Source organism: Schistocerca cancellata, chromosome 5, assembly GCF_023864275.1.
Source record: "Schistocerca cancellata isolate TAMUIC-IGC-003103 chromosome 5, iqSchCanc2.1, whole genome shotgun sequence".
In the NCBI taxonomy this organism is placed as follows: Eukaryota; Metazoa; Arthropoda; class Insecta; order Orthoptera; family Acrididae; genus Schistocerca; species Schistocerca cancellata.
In genome coordinates, this window is record NC_064630.1 from 368,358,738 (window position 1) to 368,379,505 (window position 20,768).

The following is a 20,768-nucleotide window of genomic DNA, read 5'->3' on the forward strand; positions in this document are numbered from 1 at the left end:
AACGATGGGTTCGATGACGGTTTGGATGTACCGTGCACTATTCAGTGTCCCCTCGACGATCACCAGTGGTGTACGGCCAGTGTAGGAGATCGCTCCCCACACCATGATGCCGGGTGTTGGCCCTGTGTGCCTCAGTCGTATGCAGTCCTGATTGTGGCGCTCACCTGCACGGCGCCAAACACGCATACGACCATCATTGGCACCAAGGCAGAAGCGACTCTCATCGCTGAAGACGACACGTCTCCATTCGTCCCTCCATTCACGCCTGTCGCGACACCACTGGAGGCGGGCTGCACGATGTTGGGGCGTGAGCGGAAGACGGCCTAACGGTGTGCGGGACCGTAGCCCAGCTTCATGGAGACGGTTGCGAATGGTCCTCGCCGATACCCCAGGAGCAACAGTGTCCCTAATTTGCTGGGAAGTGGCGGTGCGGTCCCCTACGACACTGCGTAGGATCCTACGGTCTTGGCGTGCATCCGTGCGTCGCTGCGGTCCGGTCCCAGGTCGACGGGCACGTGCACCTTCCGCCGACCACTGGCGACAACATCGATGTACTGTGGAGACCTCACGCCCCACGTGTTGAGCAATTCGGCGGTACGTCCACCCGGCCTCCCGCATGCCCACTATACGCCCTCGCTCAAAGTCCGTCAACTGCACATACGGTTCACGTCCACGCTGTCGCGGCATGCTACCAGTGTTAAAGACTGCGATGGAGCTCCGTATGCCACGGCAAACTGGCTGACACTGACGGCGGCGGTGCACAAATGCTGCGCAGCTAGCGCCATTCGACGGCCAACACCGCGGTTCCTGGTGTGTCCGCTGTGCCGTGCGTGTGATCATTGCTTGTACAGCCCTCTCGCAGTGTCCGGAGCAAGTATGGTGGGTCTGACACACCGGTGTCAATGTGTTCTTTTTTCCATTTCCAGGAGTGTATTTCATCTGGAACTTCTTTGTCACTCAGCGAAATTCCTTGGATTTCTTCATGATGAAATGTCAACTTCGTCAGCTGTTGCTCTAGATATAATGCAATTTTTCTTTGTTTGTCGCTGTCTTTGCACTGCTTTGTGTCCAAAACTACAAGCACTGTGGCACTGTTGTGAGTTGCTCGTCGAGTAAGCGGTTTAGCTACGCTCCGTAGCCTCATGCTGTGCTCACCATTGGATACCTCCAGTCTCGCCCCAAGATTGCGTGGTAGACAATGCATGGGGCGTTGAATGCTTAAACATTATTGGCCCTTTGCGACCTCGCATTCAAGGGGTTTCTTGTTATTTTCATGTGTAGATACGTGTTGCGTAATAATGCATGTCAAATGCAGATCTGGCTCGTATAATAGTTATTTAACGGCTTTTTATAGTTGTTGTTGTTGTGGTCTTCAGTCCTGAGACTGGTTTGATGCAGCTCTCCATGCTACTCTATCCTGTGCAAGCTTCTTCATCTCCCAGTATCTACTGCAACCTACATCCTTCTGAATCTGCTTAGTGTATTCATCTCTTGGTCTCCCCCTACGATTTTTACCCTCCACGCTGCCCTCCAATACTAAATTGGTGATCCCTTGATGCCTCAGAACATGTCCTACCAACCGATCCCTTCTTCTGGTCAAGTTGTGCCACAAACTTCTCTTCTCCCCAATCCTATTCAATACTTCATCATTAGTTATGTGATCTACCCATCTAATCTTCAGCATTCTTCTGTAGCACCACATTTCGAACGCTTCTATCCTCTTCTTGTCCAAACTATTTACCGTCCATGTTTCGCTTCCATACATGGCTACACTCCATACAAATACTTTCAGAAATGACTTCCTGACACTTAAATCTATACTCGATGTTAACAAATTTCTCTTTTTTTTATAGTATGTAATGAAAACACCGGAGTACCGTTTCCTCAAAGATTTTGTGAAGGTTCGTCACGAATAGAATGTCATGAAAAATTGGTAAAGGTTTATAAGGAATCTGATCATGTATTTCTTCTGTTATGGAACTTGGACTGAAATGAAATATACTTCTGCTGAAGATGATGCACGTCGATGCCGTCCGGGAATTATACACAGATGGAAACATCGAGGAATGACGCACAAAGGGTCGGTCATCAAAATATTGAGTATAAAATGGAAACAGCTCGGCTGAAGTATATTATTAAACACATTATGGCACTGAACTGTAGGCATTTAGAATCATGTAAAGTAGATTAAGCAATAGGCACATTAGAAGTAGATGCACGGTGCATTTTACGAGAAGAGTTGATTGTCAGAAAGCTTTGTGATGGATAGGCGTTGCACTTATTAAATGCTGACTAAAAGAAAATGCGATAACGAGTGTTTGGAGCTTTGTAATAAAAGTCTAACAAGTTCTGAGCGTTTTGTCTATGGTGAAGCTCACCACAACGCGAAAGACCACTCAAAGCAATGAGCAGTTCTACGTAAGATAGGTGAAATCGTTTCCATCTACCGGTCAGGTTACGGCGTAATCTAGCATGAAGAAGTATTTTTAGCTGTGATAACGTTGCGAAAGATGAAACAATAATTTGCAAGCACTGCCTAAGTCTTCTGTACCCTCTGGCTGAATAATGAAGGAACTCAGGCGTGGTTTGCAAAGAAAGGAAATCATCTTTCATCGAAAAACGAAAGATGCATTGGAAATGGGATTCACAGTACACGTAGTTGCAATTTCTACGCAGTTAATCAGATTTTCGGAAACTTGTACGGAATAGAGTGGATCGGATAAATCTTTGTCACGGTTTTCCAGCGATCACTGTGGTGCTTTGCTGCCTTGTATAAAAATTACCTGGAGAGGGGGTTTCCCGTGAAGGTATAGCATGACTTGTTGTCTGAGATCATTCCACATTCCCAGTCTCAGGCCATTTACCGTTCTGTTGCCCCAATCATTCGTGTACCGTCATGCACCCACTTTACGGCGTGAAATTCATTTCAGACAAATTTGTCAATACTGCAGTCTCAGTTTTTATAAATGTTATTGCTTCATGTATGTTGCCACATCAGGATAAAAGCTTCTACTTCCTGTGTCTTGTAAATATCTCAGTTAATTTTATTAATGGTTCAAATGGCTCTGGGCACTATGGGACTTAACTTCTGAGGTCATCAGTTTCCTAGAACTTAGAATTACTTAAACCTAACTAACCTAAGGACATCACACACATCCATGCCCGAGGCAGGATTCGATCCTGCGACGGTAGCTGTCGCGCGGTTCCAGACTGTAGCGCCTAGAACCGCTCCGCCAACCCGACCGGCTAATTTTATTAGGTTGGTGCATAAGATCCTAGCATTTTTTATCTCCATGTTGGTATTTCAGTTGCTATGGGTTTATTTATAGATTGTCATTTTTTATATGTAGTTCACTGTTGCTATTTCAATTTACATACTGTCATATTGTCGTATGGAGATAGTGTGTGGAGCTGTGGACGCTAGAAAATGGAGTGCCAAGTTGGGAAATAGGAACAGTTCCGACATATTCTTCTGTCTGAGTTCAGCAGAAGGGTGACAGCAGCAGGCACAGCCAGAAACACTTGGGCCGTGTATGGGGATAATGACACTGAACAGAGCACGACAAGAAAATGGTTTTCTCATTTTAGCGCGAATCGTTCTGACACTAGTGACTCTCCACGGTCCGGAAAATCTTCGGGGTTTGATGAAGACGGTTTAAACGCATTAATTAAGACTGATCCACGTCAGTGTACTCGAGAACAGGCAAATGTGATGGAGTGCGATCATTCCTCCATCGTGCGTCATGAGCATGCAATGGGGAGTGTTTAAAAATCAGGTATATGGGCACCGCATGTTCTAGCCAAAATCAGCGGGTATGCATCTATTGTTACTCGTCTGCAACTGGCTAATGAACAACACCGACAGTTCCTATCCTGTATCGTTACTGGTACAAGAAATGGAGTCTTTATGCTAACATGAGAAAAAAAGGGAATGGTTGAGCAAATAAAGTAGCAACTCACCGTACAAAGACCCGAGCCCGTCCACAAAAGGTAATGTTACGGATCTAGTGGAACAGCGGTAGAGTGGTGTACTAAGAATTGCTTCCCCTAGGTGTAATCATCACAGTTGACACTGTGTGTGCGTTTTGAACCGGGGACTTAGAAACGACAGAGAGGATTCGACCCTGCCGTAGCCCTCAGTGATTCATAACCCCACAACAGGCTACAGCAGTCCACTCACCCCACCGCCGCGCCACACCAAACCCAGGGTTATCGTGCAGTTCGGCCCACAGTGGACCCCTGGAGGATGTCTCATACTAGACGAGTGTAACCCCAATGTTTGCGTGGTAGAGTAACTATGATGTACGCATACATAGAGACAGTGTTTGCGCAGCAATCGCCGACATAGTGTAACTGAGATGGAATAAGGGGAACCAGCCCGCATTCGCCGAGGCAGATGGAAAACCACCTCAAAAACCAACCACAGGCAGACCGGCACACAGGACCTCGACATTAGTCCGCTGGGCGGATTCGAGCCGGGGACCGGCACGCCTTCCCGCTCGGGAAGCAGCGCGTTGGACTGCATGGCTAGCCGGGCGGGCGTACAGCTGACATTTATTGTCAACAACTAAGCCGTCTTGCAGATGCAATCCAAGAACGACGATTAGAGAGACTGTGTGAAGTGATGCTGCTCCACAATAATGCCCGCCCGCATTCTGTTAGACTGAGAAAAACACTACACAGGAGTTGGGTTGGGAAGTCATTCCGCACCGATCTTTTTCACTTTATATTGCACCCTTGGGTTTTTACCTTTTCCGGTCGTTACAGAACAACTTTCCAGAAACTTCCTTTCCGGATGAAAATGCGCTCTCAACATGACTCGATGAATTGTTCGGCTCAAAACCACGTGATTTCTACAGTTACGGAATCGAGAAGTTACCCCAGTGTCGAGAGACTGTTGCAAATAGTGAAAGAGAATATGTTATTCATGAGGAAAGTCTCTGTTATGCGTATCTATTGTGTTTATTAAACTAATGGAAAAACGCTATGAGCACAAGGCAGTGAACTTGACAATCACTGTTATCTTCTAGCAGTATATTTAAGGGCATAAGCTGGTTCCTCTCCAACCTTGGATCACTACGTCTGTGAAAATCGTTATATGCGCGAAATAGCGACCCCGCTATTGGTGCAACACTACGCGACAAGGGGGAAAAGCGGAAAAATTATAATGGCTGTTACGTTGCAAGCCCTTGGCACTATAAATGATTAAGAGCAGCTGTAATGGATTCTGTAATTTCTTAACATCAGTAATTCATGCTGTCCAATCCGTGAATTCGAGAATCTGTCTAGCGATGGGGCGCGGCAGCGTATAGTGCACAACTAACACCCCAGCAGTAGGTTAACCAGGAGGGCGCCACTAAGGATGAGCGCGAAGGCTGCACTGCGGGTCAACGCTGAATCTCGTACTTACCATTAAGAAAAGTTGGCAGTTTTTCATGAGAACACAGGACGAACATACATGTACATAGCACACAGGTCGTAACAGTCAATTTAAATGAAGTATGGAGCACTGGGGAATGTTATCTAAAAAGTATGTATGAATACAGATGTCATTTGTCAGCATATAAAAGTAAAATACGACGGGCTGACTTGTATATGGGAAGAAGGAGAATTAAGTATAGATCCGACTCTGTATACATCGTTACAAAATAATCTTCGTCGGAAAAGAATGTCCAAGGCAGACAACACATATACAAAGAAAAACGTAACGATAAGCGTTGCCCCTTGCAATAGGGAAGAGAGGAACTATCTCGACACTGAATTGTCACGCGTTGGAATGGGATAACGTATAAGTCAGAATGTTCAACACCTTCACGTTATTAGTCTCAGGGAGCAGATATCAGGAAAGTATGTGAAATCATTATCCACTACTCTTTAATTAATGAGCCTAAAAATTAAAGAAACGACGCTAATACAAGTTCACTGCATTTCGCAATAGATTTTAGATCCCAAATTTAAAATATGGATGTCAAAATAGACATGAAATGAGGTATACACAGTAACTTTGCATCGACGGAAACCAGTGAGCGTTCATTCTGCGACCAGTGCTTGCAATTATGAAACGATGATTGCAACTGTTAACTGTGTGTTTTTTTGACTATCAAACTTAGTGCTATAGTGTATCCAGTTTAAGGGCAGAGACGATTATTTCCTTTCGAGTTTCGATAGTGTATGAAACTAATAGAATCGATACTTAATAGCGAGATTAAATAAGTAGTTTCTGGCTTCCAGGGCTGCACGTCATGATTATTCATGTGGTAATCACGACGTCTGGAAGGAGGTGGCATTCCGAACGTATTTCGTCCTTTCACTGCTTGACAATCTGCTGGTCCAGTCTGTCCAAGGAGAAACCAGTTGAAATACTTAAGACCTGGAATTCTGTACTCCATTCGTTACTCCGACGGATGAATTCAATCGCTGTTACTGATCGTGAACTCATTCGTTTATTATTTCGTCCTTACCCCAGTTACCGGCAGTGAGCATGTCAGAAAGTTGACGCACAAAATGTGGTGCGCGTTATACCTTTTTTTAAACTGTGTGCACAACGAATTCGTTAGAAAATGTTTGCTGAACCTGCGATGTCACATTTTCTTGCTGGTGCTGGAATATTTTTCGTAAATTGCAATTCCGAAGCAAATGGTGTGATGCAGTCCTTTACATGGTGAATTCCACAATAGTAATTTCCTTTAGTATATAGGTTACTTAAAATGCATGCGCGTTCACTGCGTTATCTCAAAAAATTCTGAAAATTATTAAGAAGACTGGAAGTCCTTGTTTTCTACATCTGATTCAGTGTAATGTTTATTTTATTTTAATATTGATATTTGTGATTTTAAACTCTGGATATTTATTTTCGCTCCTTAGGAGATGTCGATGTTTAATGTCTTTCACTTGGTACGATTTAAAGGGGATCGTCCCTTTTTGGAACATTTCAAATTTTGTAAAATATCCAGTGAAGAATTATGCCTATCATATTTTATTTCCAGAGTTAACATTCAACGTAATTTTTACTCCACCGCCCACAAACGACGACAAAATTTTGTCCACTTTTTTTTACATCATGCGTCTTAAAGATTTTTAATTGGTATTAATTATCTGCGCAGAGAGACGGGTCTGAGGGACTTCCATTTTCTTTTGGATTCCGTGCAAACCTCAACAATAAAAGGCTCTTCTTAATTTGCCAGAAACGCTTAGAGCTACTGTCGTTTTATCACGTCGGCCTGGCACTCCACTTGAAACAGAACAAATACACAATAAATATTAACATAAAACATATCTAAAATGTGTGTTCGTAATAAATATTCATTAATATTGGTTTCCATTTGGCGGGAAAATGTCGGTTGTCAGGTATGACTAGAAGCATCGTCTTCCCGATAAGTGGTGTTCAAATGCTCCCACTGGAAGTCGGCCACAGCTATTCTTTTGCCGCACTGAAACCACTGCTGTGCACGTTGAAGGGTGTACATGAACAAAACCTCAGGGAATGAGGTCATGTACCTATCGACAGCAGCTCTTGGATAACTATTTGGTTTTCTTAGAGAAGTTTCGGTCGTCGTGTTAGGATACCATATGTTACGCTGTTTTCCACTGTTCTTGCAGTGGTTCTCAATGGAAATCGGACCAGACGCTGTTCCATCACATTCCAAAAAGGTTGAGGAGGAAACTTTTTATACTGGCGAGGGCAGTGCATGCATCTCCGAAGGAACACTGCATCGCACTTCATAACAACACAGGCACAGCAACATCGTATTTACCCGCCGATACTGGGCATCGACTTTCAACTAAAATGTCCTCCCATGTAAGGCAACTGAACGACGTAGAACCACGATATATGGAAGTCTGGTCCTGACCGTTAGTCGTGCATGGATAACCGGAGCGGTTAAGGCGACCGCTCGCGTAGAGCGGGAAATCTGGTTTCGTATCCCGGTCCGGTACAAATTTTCATTGTGATCATTCCCTTATACTACAGATGGTTGTTCATGTATTTCGTAAGGGTAATGTTCTATTATCACCAATTCTGTGTGTTCCTGGCTCAACATCGTATAAGCTGGCGAAATACTTGGTCTCTCTGCTTCAATCGCACGTATATGAAGTACTTCGAAAGATTCACTGAGATGCTGAAGAAACTAAAATTTGGGCTAAACGACATCTTTGTCAGCTTTGATATACTTTATTTATTTACCAGAGTGCCACTCAATGGTTCCCTGAAATGTATTGGTGCCATTTTCCAGAAACATATGAGCAGACTCTTTTCATGCATGTCTCATCGAGTGCTATTTCACGAGAAATGGCAAGTTCTACGAACAGCTGGAATGTGTCGCCATGGGCAGTCCACTCAGTATAGTGGCTGTCAAATTCTTCATGGAACAATTCGAAAAATGGGCGCTGGGCTTGGCACCTTATAAACCTAAGGGGTGGTGCAGAAATGTCTATGAATCCTTCACTCTGTGGAGCCGTCGTGAGGAACAGCTCGATGGCCTCCTAAGATATTTGAAAAGTTCCCTTATCAACATTAAATTTATTACGGAGGTATAAAAGGACCAACAGCTACCGGTTCTAGATGTGCTGGTTACGAGAGGTGGTGAAAACCTGAGACACAGCATGTATTGAAACCCGACACACAGGGGGATCTATACGTGCACAAACCGTCAAGTCACCTTCTGAGTAAGAAAAGAGGGATGATAAGATACTCTTGACGCGCGCAAGACGAATACGTGAGCCGCAGCACCTCAGACGCGAGATGCTACAAGTGGAAAGCGTTCTGAGTAACAGCGGATACTCCACAATATAACAAGTGTCACGGTATCAAATACTCTGCGAAATGACAGATCGAAGGAAGAAATATCGGGTACGACCTTTCTGTCACACATTCCCAGGGTGACGAGTAGCATCGACGGTACATGGTGCAGACACGGCGTAAACTCTATTTATGAACCGACAAAGGAGATCAAAGAACAGCATTGCAGGTTGGGACAGGGGGAGAAATTAGCACGTGCTGTGTGATACCGATCTCATACAAAAATTCGCCGACACGAAAGTTCTCTCTGTGGAGAAGAGCTACCAGAACTGTTTATTCAGGGAAGCTACAGAAATCTACGAAGATGGTAACACTTTCGAGAAGAAAGAGGAAAGCCTCAGTGTGAACGGGATCTGGATTCCTGTGCTGCAGCGAACGAACTGTTGCAGGTGGCAAACGGAGATGCATGGCGGCAATGGGCACGGAAAAGTCCTCAGACTGTTCCCGACACACTCTTCCTGAGAGAATCAGCAACTGCATTGACATCTAAAATAATTCTCATCTCTTTTTAAGTCTCAGTTGCACGTTTTTAGCTGTATGACATGTTTCGATAACTCTGGATTATATTCGAATCTAAGTAGTACTCTGATATGAGGTTCCGAAGAGATAAGACGGATTGCTGACGCTACTACTTAGCTCTGAAGATGATCCAGAATGATCGAAACAGGTCATATTTTTAAAATGTGCAGCTGAGACTGAAAAATAAATGAGAATTATTTTAAAGCCCTCAGACGTTGGTGAGTGAGGTACATGTTATCTGAGCCAACGAGCTCGATTCTAGTCTGCCACCAGCAATGGAGGGTGATACACTGACAAGGCCAGGCATTCGTGCTGGCGAAACGTTCAAACAATCGTCAGACAAAGGTCGGCGGAAGAACACGATTCAGAACGATATAGGCCATTTGTCAGAAATATTTCTCAGTTTTAATGTGGAATGTAAACACACAACACGTATTGAATCACCGTACAATTGCGGTATGATGTTCCTATTATTGTTACATACTGTTCAAGTACCACGCATGATTTAGCTAAAATTCGCTAGAGATCTGTAGTTGAATGTAAGAGAGGGCCTGAACGCCCTAATATTGCCAAGTGAAATAAATACATAAATAAATATACTTGCGCAGTAGGCAGTGCTCATTCAGTATATAATTAGGCGTCAATACACCTTATAGACTAATGTGAAATGCTGAATAAATGAAAGGATTGCATCTAATATGACAGTGTGTTCCAAGTTCATTATTAAAATATTTAATCTTTGTTCTCAATTACAATTTTAAATTTTTTTCTTACTTTCAGGTAAGCATATTTCATAGCTGAGTTTGATATTGCGGCATTCCTTGCCCACGGAGTTTAAATGAACCAAGTCAAAGTATAAGGAATAGGGAAACACAGAGAAGAATGCCCCAATCGAACAATCTAATGCCATGGAAACTTCTTTTCGAGTATTGAATCACTTGATTCCCCCCCCCCCCCCTCCCCACGCAGGTGTGAACTCGCTGAAATTCAGTTAACCCCAGAATAGAAATCGGTGCCTTGCTATCATATGTACTAGCCCAGCACGTTGCTCGACACAAACAAGTAGCCTTTAAGCAAGTGAAAAACTGTTGTTACGGACTCAGCCACAGCCATTGTGTTAACAGCGTGGGGATCATGCGCACGGTTCTAGGTGCTTCAGTCCGGAACTGCGCTGCTGATACGATCGCAGGTTCGAATCCTGCCTTGGGCATGGATGTATGTGATGTCCTTAGGTTAGTTAGGTTTAAGTAGTTCTAATTGTAGGCGCTGATGACCTCAGATGTTAACCCCAATAGTGCTCAGAGCCATTTGAACCAGTTTTCCACCATGCGCACGCAACTGTTCGTCACTTTCAATTGCTAACTTTGTTCTCCCCTGTTACTACCTATGGAAATTTAACGTTACTACGCCGCGCTTTCAGAGGCATTAAACACATCATTTTGCACTAGAGTTCCTTAACAGTTCTGTATGTAGACGAATAAGGATCAACGTCCAGTCGACATCAGACTCAGGAGAGACGGAGCACGAGCTCACATTGGGGAAGGATAGGAAGGGAACCATCCCAGCATTCGCCTTCTGCTTTCTCAGGAGACCACGGGAAGCATAAATAAGGATGGCTGGGCGGGCTCTCAAGGGTCTCAAGTAAGAGTTCCTTGTGCTAACCGCTGTGTCGTCTCTCTCGATAACTTCTCCCAGAGTTTCTGTTGAACATTTAAGTCGCGTTACATTGCGGTATGTTAACCCAGAAAAAATATTTAGCGTCGATGGTTCGACAGCTGTGTCCCTTTGTTCTGAAGGACGTTTGCTCTATTTATTAACCGTATAAAATTTCTCCTAGAAACCAGTTCATAGAAATCAAGAACCTCGTTTAACTTCTCCTCAGTCGTACCGATAGCTGGTACTTGATTGTTTTGATTCTGTAAGGAAAGCTTCGGATTCCTTAAGGGAAACATACTCGTGTTACGACAGCAAAGCTACTTACCTGTACCATCTAGGGACAGGCGTAGTATTTTATTGCTGCTTTTATCCTCAGTAAACATTCTCATCATCACCTGTAGGCAGTTAATGCTTATCCCACTGTTGAGCATTCCACTTCGTCAAGCTGCCGTAAATCTTCACTCGCTGCATACATTACCACCGTAGTGTTAAAGCACGTAGGTCCACGAGCAACACATTCTTACCTTGTCCACTTAATTGTAACTGGCATTACAAATACTAAGTATTCATGTTTATAATGTGGTAATTGTATGGATGAGACGAAATATTTCGAAATTCTTGTAATTCTAAACGAATATTCGAGCCTAGAGGACGAAGTCGCTATATATTATAAAGTCCTCGCCGGACATTTTCCATCTGTATGTCAAGGCTAATCTCAGGAAGTACTGTAAGAATTTTTATGCGGTCTTCACTTATAGATCGACTGACTTATGAACAAGGTTTGTGTGTAAAATACATAAATGTTTCAAGCAAATTGTCGATTTAGTCATGGCTCCTGAGAATTTTCGTGGCGTGCATTGCATAAATTTATAAGTTACGTGAGTGTCAGTGGAATTTGGAGTTAGTTTATTAACGTTTCTCTCGGTTTTAACCGTAAGTCTACGCTGTGGCCCATGAATAAAATTACCGCTGTGCCAGACATCTGGCGCGGCCGTAGATATCCCTGCGAAGCCGGGGCGGGTCCGCTAGTTAAGTATGTTACAAAATGGCGTGACGTAGGGATGACGTCGAGAAATGCAAATACTGTCACGATGTTTTGAAGCTTGCATGTAAATGGTTGCTGTTTCTTTTTTGTTTATGAAATCTTTGGAAAGATTCACTTGTAAGACAGTCGTTCAGTTAAACAAGAATTTGGTTCTGTGACATTTCTACACTGCCAGAAAAAATTAATATACTCTTTTAGTGGTTTAGAATTCTCTCAAGGTTTGTTATTGCAACAGTGCATATGGAGTACATGAAATGATTACATCTACAGATCAGTATCACAAGCGATTCTAAGGTACCAGGTAGGCACCAATGCTGCAACATCTATTTTAATACGTGGTGTAGAGTCCTTGGGTGGGAATGCAGGCGCTGCTCTCTCATCCAGTCGATCATACTGATGGCGAATACTCTCTTAGGATGTGTTATAAACCGCAAGACCGCTACGGTCGCAGGTTCGAATCCTGCCTCGGGCATGGATGTTTGTGATGTCCTTAGGTTAGTTAGGTTTAACTAGTTCTAAGTTCTAGGGGACTAATGACCTCAGCAGTTGAGTTCCATAGTGCTCAGAGACATTTGAACCATTTTTGATGTGTTATACCTCGTCTGCTCGACCTGTTCACAGCAGCAAGCTGACGAGTCACTTCTCGTTCCGTTATATCCCACACATGCTCAATTGGAGACAAGCCCGGAGACTGTGCTGGCCAGGAAAATTGCAGAGCACGTATAGTTTCACGGGCAGTGTGCGGGCGACATTATACTGTTTGGCCAACACATCACCCTCCTGTTCCAGCAACCGCAAAAGAACATGTATAACAACATTCTGCACGTACCGAGCGCTGGTTAGCGTCCTTCCAGAAACACCAACGGTGACCGGGAACTGTAGCTTATCTCACCGAACACTATAAGGCCCGAGGTGGTGCCAGTGCGTGTTGGACGAATCCACTGGACGAGACAGCACACAGCAGGTCTATGTCGTACGTGTCTATGTCGTACGTGCAAATGGCATCACTCGCGTGCAGGTAGAATCTGCTTTTATCGATGAAGTCCACGTCACCGCCAGCCCCAAGTCACTTGTCGACTCACAGACGATCATCACCAGCAGTCCTGTTCGTGGAAGTGGCATTCCTTTGCCGAGTAGGAAAGAGCAGACATATCTTTTAGCAACACTAAAACTTTGAGCGATGCCGGCCAATCAAAGCGCTGGTCGCACATATTTCGTTTGGTCACCTCACACACTTTGAAGGACAAGGCACTTTTCTCTCATCTTTTCATCTGGGCAGCACACCGTAGCAGAAATGTTTCAGGCTCTTCCGTACTTCATATGGGCGAATTCAACCAGAAACCTTCAACATAACTGTGAGTTCGCAGCAAGCAAGATATATTCGGGCCATATTCACGTGACTGGAAACCATGAGCATGTTAAAGTCTCCCAGCCAACAGTGCTATACAACTCTTCCTATTTCTTTGAACGTCATACCAGATATTCCTCCACCTCTGGAAGTATTTTCCAACGGCAGTGTCTTTCGTCTGTAGGAATGACACCTTGCGACAGCGTGAGCAACTTTCCCAAAGTGCATGTGAACATCGGTTCCATGTGATGGGTTATAATGCCAGACGTCTCAAATCTGGTCATTCGGATGAGTAACTACGACATGAGAACATTATGCGGCTAGAGTGGCTAGTAGGTTCCCTGGACCTAAGGGTCACTGAACATGTGTGGAAAACTATAGGCCAAAGTGCTACCGTCTTAATGCGCCCAACGTAGGTGACTGAAGACATTCAGACGTCGGTTCTTCTGCGATGAAAAGCGCTGTCAACCGTCTTGAGTTTGATCTATATTTTGGCGATTCGTTGAAAATTGTGTACCATTATACAAGAACAAACCCTGTACCCACGATCTGTGTTTCACCGATAGGAGGACACCACGGCTGGTAGGTGCCACCCAAGCCCATGACTGGTTTTACAGTATTCATTGTATCCATACCATTGTCACCTCTACATCTCAGAGTGGCAATTGCAGCTTACGTCCTCAAGTATTTGCTGGATGTATTCCAACCTCTGCCTTTCTCTACAATTTTTACCCTCCACAGCTCCCTCTTGTAGCACGGAAGTTATTCCCTGATGTCTTAACAGAGTCCTTTCATCCTGTCCTTTCTTCTTGTCAGTGTTTTCTATACATTCCTTTCCTCACCGGTTCTCCGGAGAACCACCTCATTTTTTACATTATCAGTCCACCTAATTTTCAACATTCTTCTGTAACACCACATCTCAAATGCTTCTTTCCTGGGTTTCCCACAGTCCATGTTTCACTGCTATACAATGCTGTACTCCAAATGTACATTCCCAGAAATTTCTTCCTCAAATTAAGACCTATGTTTCATACTAGCAAACTTCTCTTGGCCAGAAATGCACTTTTTGCCAGTGCTACCCTACTTTTGATATCCTCCATGCTCCATCGTGGGTTGTTTTGCTGCCTCGATAGCAGAATTCCTTAATTTCGTTTGCTGCATGATCACCAATCCTGATGTTAAGTTTCTTGTTGTCCTTATTTATGCTACTTCCCATTACTTTAGTCTTTCTTCGATTTGCTCTCAGTCCGTATTCTGTGCTCGTTACACTGTTCATTCCATTCAGCAGATCCTGCAATTATTTATCACTTTCACTGAGGATAGCAATGTCATCAGCGAATCTTATCATTGATATGCTTTAACCTTGAATTTTAATTCAACTCCTGAACCTTTGTTTTATTTCCGTAATTGTTTATTCGAAGTGCAGCTTGAACAGTAGGGTTGAAAGACTGCAGCCCTGTCTTACACCGTTTTCAATCCGAGCAATTCGTTCTTGGTCATCCACTCTTATTATTCCCTCTTGGCTCTTGTATATATTGCATACTGTATTACCCGCCTCTCCCTACAGCTTACCTATATTTTTCTCAGAATTTCGAACATCTTGCACTATTTTACATTGATAAACGCTTCTACGGTCGCACGTTCGAATCCTGCCTCGGGCATGGATGTGTGTGATGTCCATAGGTTAGTTAGGTTTAAGTAGTTTTAAGTTCTAGGGGACTGATGACCTCAGATGTTAAGTCCCATAGTGTTCAGAGCCATTTGAACCATTTTTTTGATAAACGCTTTTTACAGGTCAACTCGTCCTATGAACGTGTCTTGATTTTTCTTCGGTCTTGATTCCATTATTAACCACAACGTCAGAATCGTCTCTCTGGTGCCTTTACCATACCTAAAGCCAAACTGATCGTCATCTAACATATCCTCAATTTTATTTTTCATTATTCTGTGTATTATTGTGGTCAGAAACTTGGATGCATGAGCTGTGAAGCTGATTGTGCGATAATTCTCGCACTTGTCGGCTCTTGCAGTCTTCGGAATTGTGTGGATGATGCTTTTCCGAAAGTCAGAAGATATGCGCCAGACTCATATATGTTACACAGCAATGAAGATAGTAGTTTTGTTGGCTCAAATGGCTCTGAGCACTATGGGACTCAACATCTTAGGTCATAAGTCCCCTAGAACTTAGAACTACTTAAACCTAACTAACCTAAGGACATCACACACACCCATGCCCGAGGCAGGATTCGAACCTGCGACCGTTCAGTCCTGCGGTTCCGGACTGCAGCGCCAGAACCGCTAGACCACCGCGGCCGGCTAGTTTTGTTGCCTTGTACCCAAATGACTTTAGAAATTCTTATGGAATACTATCTGTCACTTCTGCCTTATTTGATATTAAGTCCTCCAAAGCTCTCTTAAATGCTGAATCTAATACTGGATCCCCTATCTCTTCTAAATCGACTCCTGTTTCTTCTTCTATCACGTCATTAGACAAGTCTTCCTCCTCATAGAGGCCTTCAGTGCACTCCTTCTACATATTTGCTCTCTCTCTCTCTCTACCTCTACATTTAACAGTGAAATTTCCTTTGCATGCTTAATTTCACCGAAGGTTCTTTTGGCTTTTCTGTTTACTACATCAGTCCTTCCGACAATTGTTTGATTTTCGATTTTTTCACATTTTTCCTGCACACATTCCATTCCACCTTAGCTTTCCGGCAGTTTCTATTCATTTCATTTTTAAGTGTCTTGTGTATCTGTATTCCTGAATTTTCCTGAACATTTTTGTACTTTCTTCTTTCATCGATCAACTGAAGTATTTCATGTGTTACCCATGGATTCTTGGCAGTTATCTCCTTTGTACCTATGTTTTTCTTTCCAACTTCTGTGATTGCCCTTTTCAGAGATGTCCAGTCTTCTTCAACTGAGCTGCCAACTGAACTACTCCTTATCGCAGTATCTGTTGCCTCACAAAACTTCAGACGTAGCTCCTAATACTTTAGTACTTCCATATCCCACTTCTTTGTGCACTGATTTTTGCTGACCAGACTCTTAAACCTCAGTCTACGCTTCATCACTACCATGTTGCGATCTGAGTCTTTATCTTTTCCTGGGTATCCCTTACAATCCAGTATCTAATTTCGGAATCGCTGCCTGACCATGATGCAGTATAACTGAAATCTCCTTGTATCTCACGGCCTTTTCCAAGTATACCTCCTCCTCTTGTGACTCTTGAAGAAACTATTCTCTATTACTAGCCGCAATTTATTGCAGAACTCTATTAGACTTTCTCCTCTTTCATTCCTAGTACCAAGCCCATATTTTCCCGTGACCCTTTCTTCTACTCTTTCCCCTTCAGCCGCATCCCAATAGCCCATGGTTATTAGATTTTCATCTTCTTTAAGTAGCAAATTCCCCTTTCAATATCCTCATACACGTTCTCTGCTTCTTCATATTCGGCTTGCGACGTCGACATGTATGCCTGAACTATTGTTGTGGGCGTTGTTTTGCTGTCGATCTTCATGAGAACTACCCTATCACTAAACTATTCACAGTAACTCACTCTCTGCCCTACCTTCCTTTTCATAACAACCGATATTCTATTTTATTTTTGCTGTTGATATTACCTTATACTCATCTGAACAGAAATCCTTGTCTTCTTTCCATTTCACTTCATTGACACAACTACTTCTAGACCGAGCCTTAGCATTTCCCTTTTCAGCTTTTCTAGCTTCCCTACTATGTTCAAACTTCTGATACTCCACGCCGCGACTTATAGAACGTTATCCTTTTGTTGATTACTCAATCTTTGTCACTTGGTCACCTCCCCCTTGGCTCTCCCTTCCCGGAGATTCGAATGGGAGACTATTCCAGAATCTTTTGCCAATGGAGAAAGCATCATGACACTTTTTTTTCAGTTACAGGCCACATGTCCTTGTGGATACACGTTATGTTTCTTTAACGCAGTGGTTTCCATTGCCTTCTGCATCCTCATGCCGTTGATCTTCGCTGATTCCTCCGACTTCGAGGGCAGTTTCCCACCCCAAGGGCAAGAGAGTGCCGTGAACCTTTGTCCGCTCGTTCGCTCTCTTTGACATAACGAGGGGGTCTTCTTATCCTGGAAGTCTTCGGTCGCTATTGCTGATTTTCCAATGTCACAGTCTACTGGACAGTGTATCAGGCTTACAATGTCACAGCCTACCTGTTAGACTCTCCAGTCACAGTAACGTGGCCACCTGTCAAAAGCCTGAATAACCACCTTTTGTAGTGCAGACTAGTGCGAGACACGCAAGAAGTGAGTCAGTGATGTTCTGGAAGGTACCGACAGGGATGTGGAGCCATTCCGTAGACTGCTCGCTATGTTTCTTGGTTGAGGATCCGTGGCGCAAGCAGCCGGATCGAGATGGTCCCTAGGGTTGCAAATGGGAAATCCGTAGACAGCTACTATCTGCCTCGATAAGGGGCAGATAGTTATGAACCTAGGCCTGGAAAGGAGCATCTCATAAACGGCGAAGCTTGTCAGCTGTGCGCATGCTGCCTTCGTAAGCATCTAGGAATAGCGGTTGAAGGACGTTGAAACCACGGGTGAGCGAAAATCTGTCGGCCGTCCACGGCTTATCGCAGATAGTGGAGGTCAGAGACATGTCCGCTTAAGAAGGATTGGCGGCGATCAATGGCAGATGTGGTGACAGAGTACAATGGAGTCGAGGGCACCGTGACAGCTGTGGACGACGTGAACATTATTAGAAACCACCCGAATCTTTTTGTGCTTTATGTCTTCTCCGACAGCGATGGCCTTTCCAAACAGGATAACTGTCCATGAGACGAGACCAGAATAGTGCTACAGTGATAGGATTGGCATGATAGTGAAATCATGTTAATATCTTGGTCACAAAAATCGTCTTACGTGAACCCAGTGGAGCGTGTCTAGAACGTTATCTGGTCCCATTCCGCGCTCGCAAACCACGGGCCCATAGTTTACGGTAACTGCGTGTTACGCGAAGGCATCTGAAGCCACACACATTTGCAAAGCTACCGAAGACTACTAGAATCCATGCCAAGAAAAACAACTGGTGTATTACGTTGTAAAGTTTGGTCAAAATGTTACTAATCAGGTGATCACTGTGCAGTTACTTTACCTATATAGCTGGTACGGTGGGAGCTGCAGGAAGTGGTAAGATGCCAGGCTAACATTGATTCTAGAACTTTTAAGAAAATATTCTTAAAAAGAAATTTCTATTCAAAATTTACAAAAGCGTTTGTCCAACGTCTTTTTTTTTTAAAAAAAAGGTATCTACTAAAACACTCTTGGTCAAATATTAAACCTGATCCAATATTGATGGCAATTAATGGTGATACACTGATGTGAAATTTAAGCTCAAGACAGTTACAAAGACATCAATTAAAAGTTTCAGCTGAAGCTAGGTAACTACTTGACATTGAAATCTAAATCCCCAGATGTATCTTTAAACGTGCGTGTAATAAACATTTGAGCAAAATGTATAATGACAAACTGACATCAATTCAAAAATCAAAATCAATCTTCAGATAAAATAAGTTTAGCAACATAACTTAAAATTCACAATAACATTTACAGCGGGATACCTACTCGCAAGTTTTACGCACACCAATTCCACTCGTGCCACAATTTAAGATTTACTCAAGTACCGTACGGAAGTACCAGATAATTTCGAACAAGCTTAGGCGCAGGGCACCTTCAGATGAGCGCCAAATAAGGAGACGCTAGCTGTTCCATTAGAAAAGATGATAGTTCGCTGAAAGATTGATGTGCAGCATTACAATTCATCCACGGCTAACTCAATAGGTTTACAGTGGCGTCCTGCGTATACTTCTTGGCGATTCAGTATACACATCATTTAATTGGCATGATAAAACCTGAAACATAAATCGGTTACCAGCAGTCCTACACATGCACACAACAAAAATCTCGCCCTCAAGGACAGACTCAATGACAACCCTTACAACATGAACACACAAAATAAACATTTTACCAGCTATTGAATAGTAGAACTACACAGTTTTGAATTGAGTGAACAAGTACTCGTCCATGAATGCAACCAGGGTGCAGCGACAGAGTAGTGAAGGCTGTACAGACCTTCCAGCTTTGCTTTGTCCGACAATCTCTCCTGATAATGGATACAGGATCCGAAAGCGTAGACGCCGTTCACTGTCAACACGTCTACGAACACCAGTACAGCGCGGCCAACGAACGCTTGAACCCAGAGGATGTGTATTTTTTTTTTTCAAATAAACGACACTCAACACCAACGAACCGCGCTATCACTCCAGGTCCAGACAAGACGTTCTCCGACAGAAACACGCGTCTGTTCCCAGCACCGGCTCGGCTCGCTCCCTTCCTCGTGCCGTTACTAATCAAAAAAATCTTCGCTGACCTGCATGCGCCGTGTAGCAGGCCACTTTCACACAACAATATGTTCTCTGGCAAAGAGAATACATACCATCACCGATTCCACCAAAGGGGCACCAAGTCGAGGAAATAGAAAATAACTTTCGGGACGGTTCCACGTACGGTACAATAGCATTAACCACGTTCATATTTCCATCTGTAATCACCATTATTACACAAAGTCCCAATACCTAAAAAAATAGTGTGGTGAAAACGACGCAAATTAAGTACGTCGATTAAATACCTAGGAGTAACTTTGCAAAGCGATATGAAACGGGACGAACATGTGACTCTGTGATAGGGAAGGCGAATGGTGGACTTCAGTTTACTGGGAGAATTTTAGGAAAGAGTGATTCATCTGTTCGAGTGTATGGGATCCGCGCCAGATCAGATTAAAGGAAGACAGCGAAGCAATTCAGAGGCGGGCTACTAGATTTGTCAATATAAATTGTTTAAAATAAAAAAGTTACAAATTTATTAACAACCTTTTATAATATATCGATAATTAAGACTTTATTTTTGCAATGAAAACTGGAATTTTGAGTGGAATATGTACACTGACAGGAAAAAAAATCCCAACGTCATGAAGAAGGTGTGCGTGATAAACGGAAGTCGGTAGGTGTGTTTCTACATCTGAAACATTACCTGTATTCAGATTTCGCGTCAGTCGCATAAGAATGACACTAGCAGCACCACTACGACGATGCAAATCAGGTTTGCTTTAAATACGCGCTATAACGGTCATGAGAGTTAGTTACCTTTGAGACTGCACATAGTGAGTTGCGGTTAGCCAAAAATACCTCAAGTGTAGTGGCGCACGAGGATTTGGATGTCCCTTGTGCGATATTGCAGAAAGACTTGGCAGGAATGTATGCACTGAACGTGATAGCTGGCAGCGGTGGTCACGGGAAGGTACGATGGCAAGAAGGCCGAACTGCGGGCGGCAAGTGGCACTAAGCGGAGGGTACAACATCCTGTT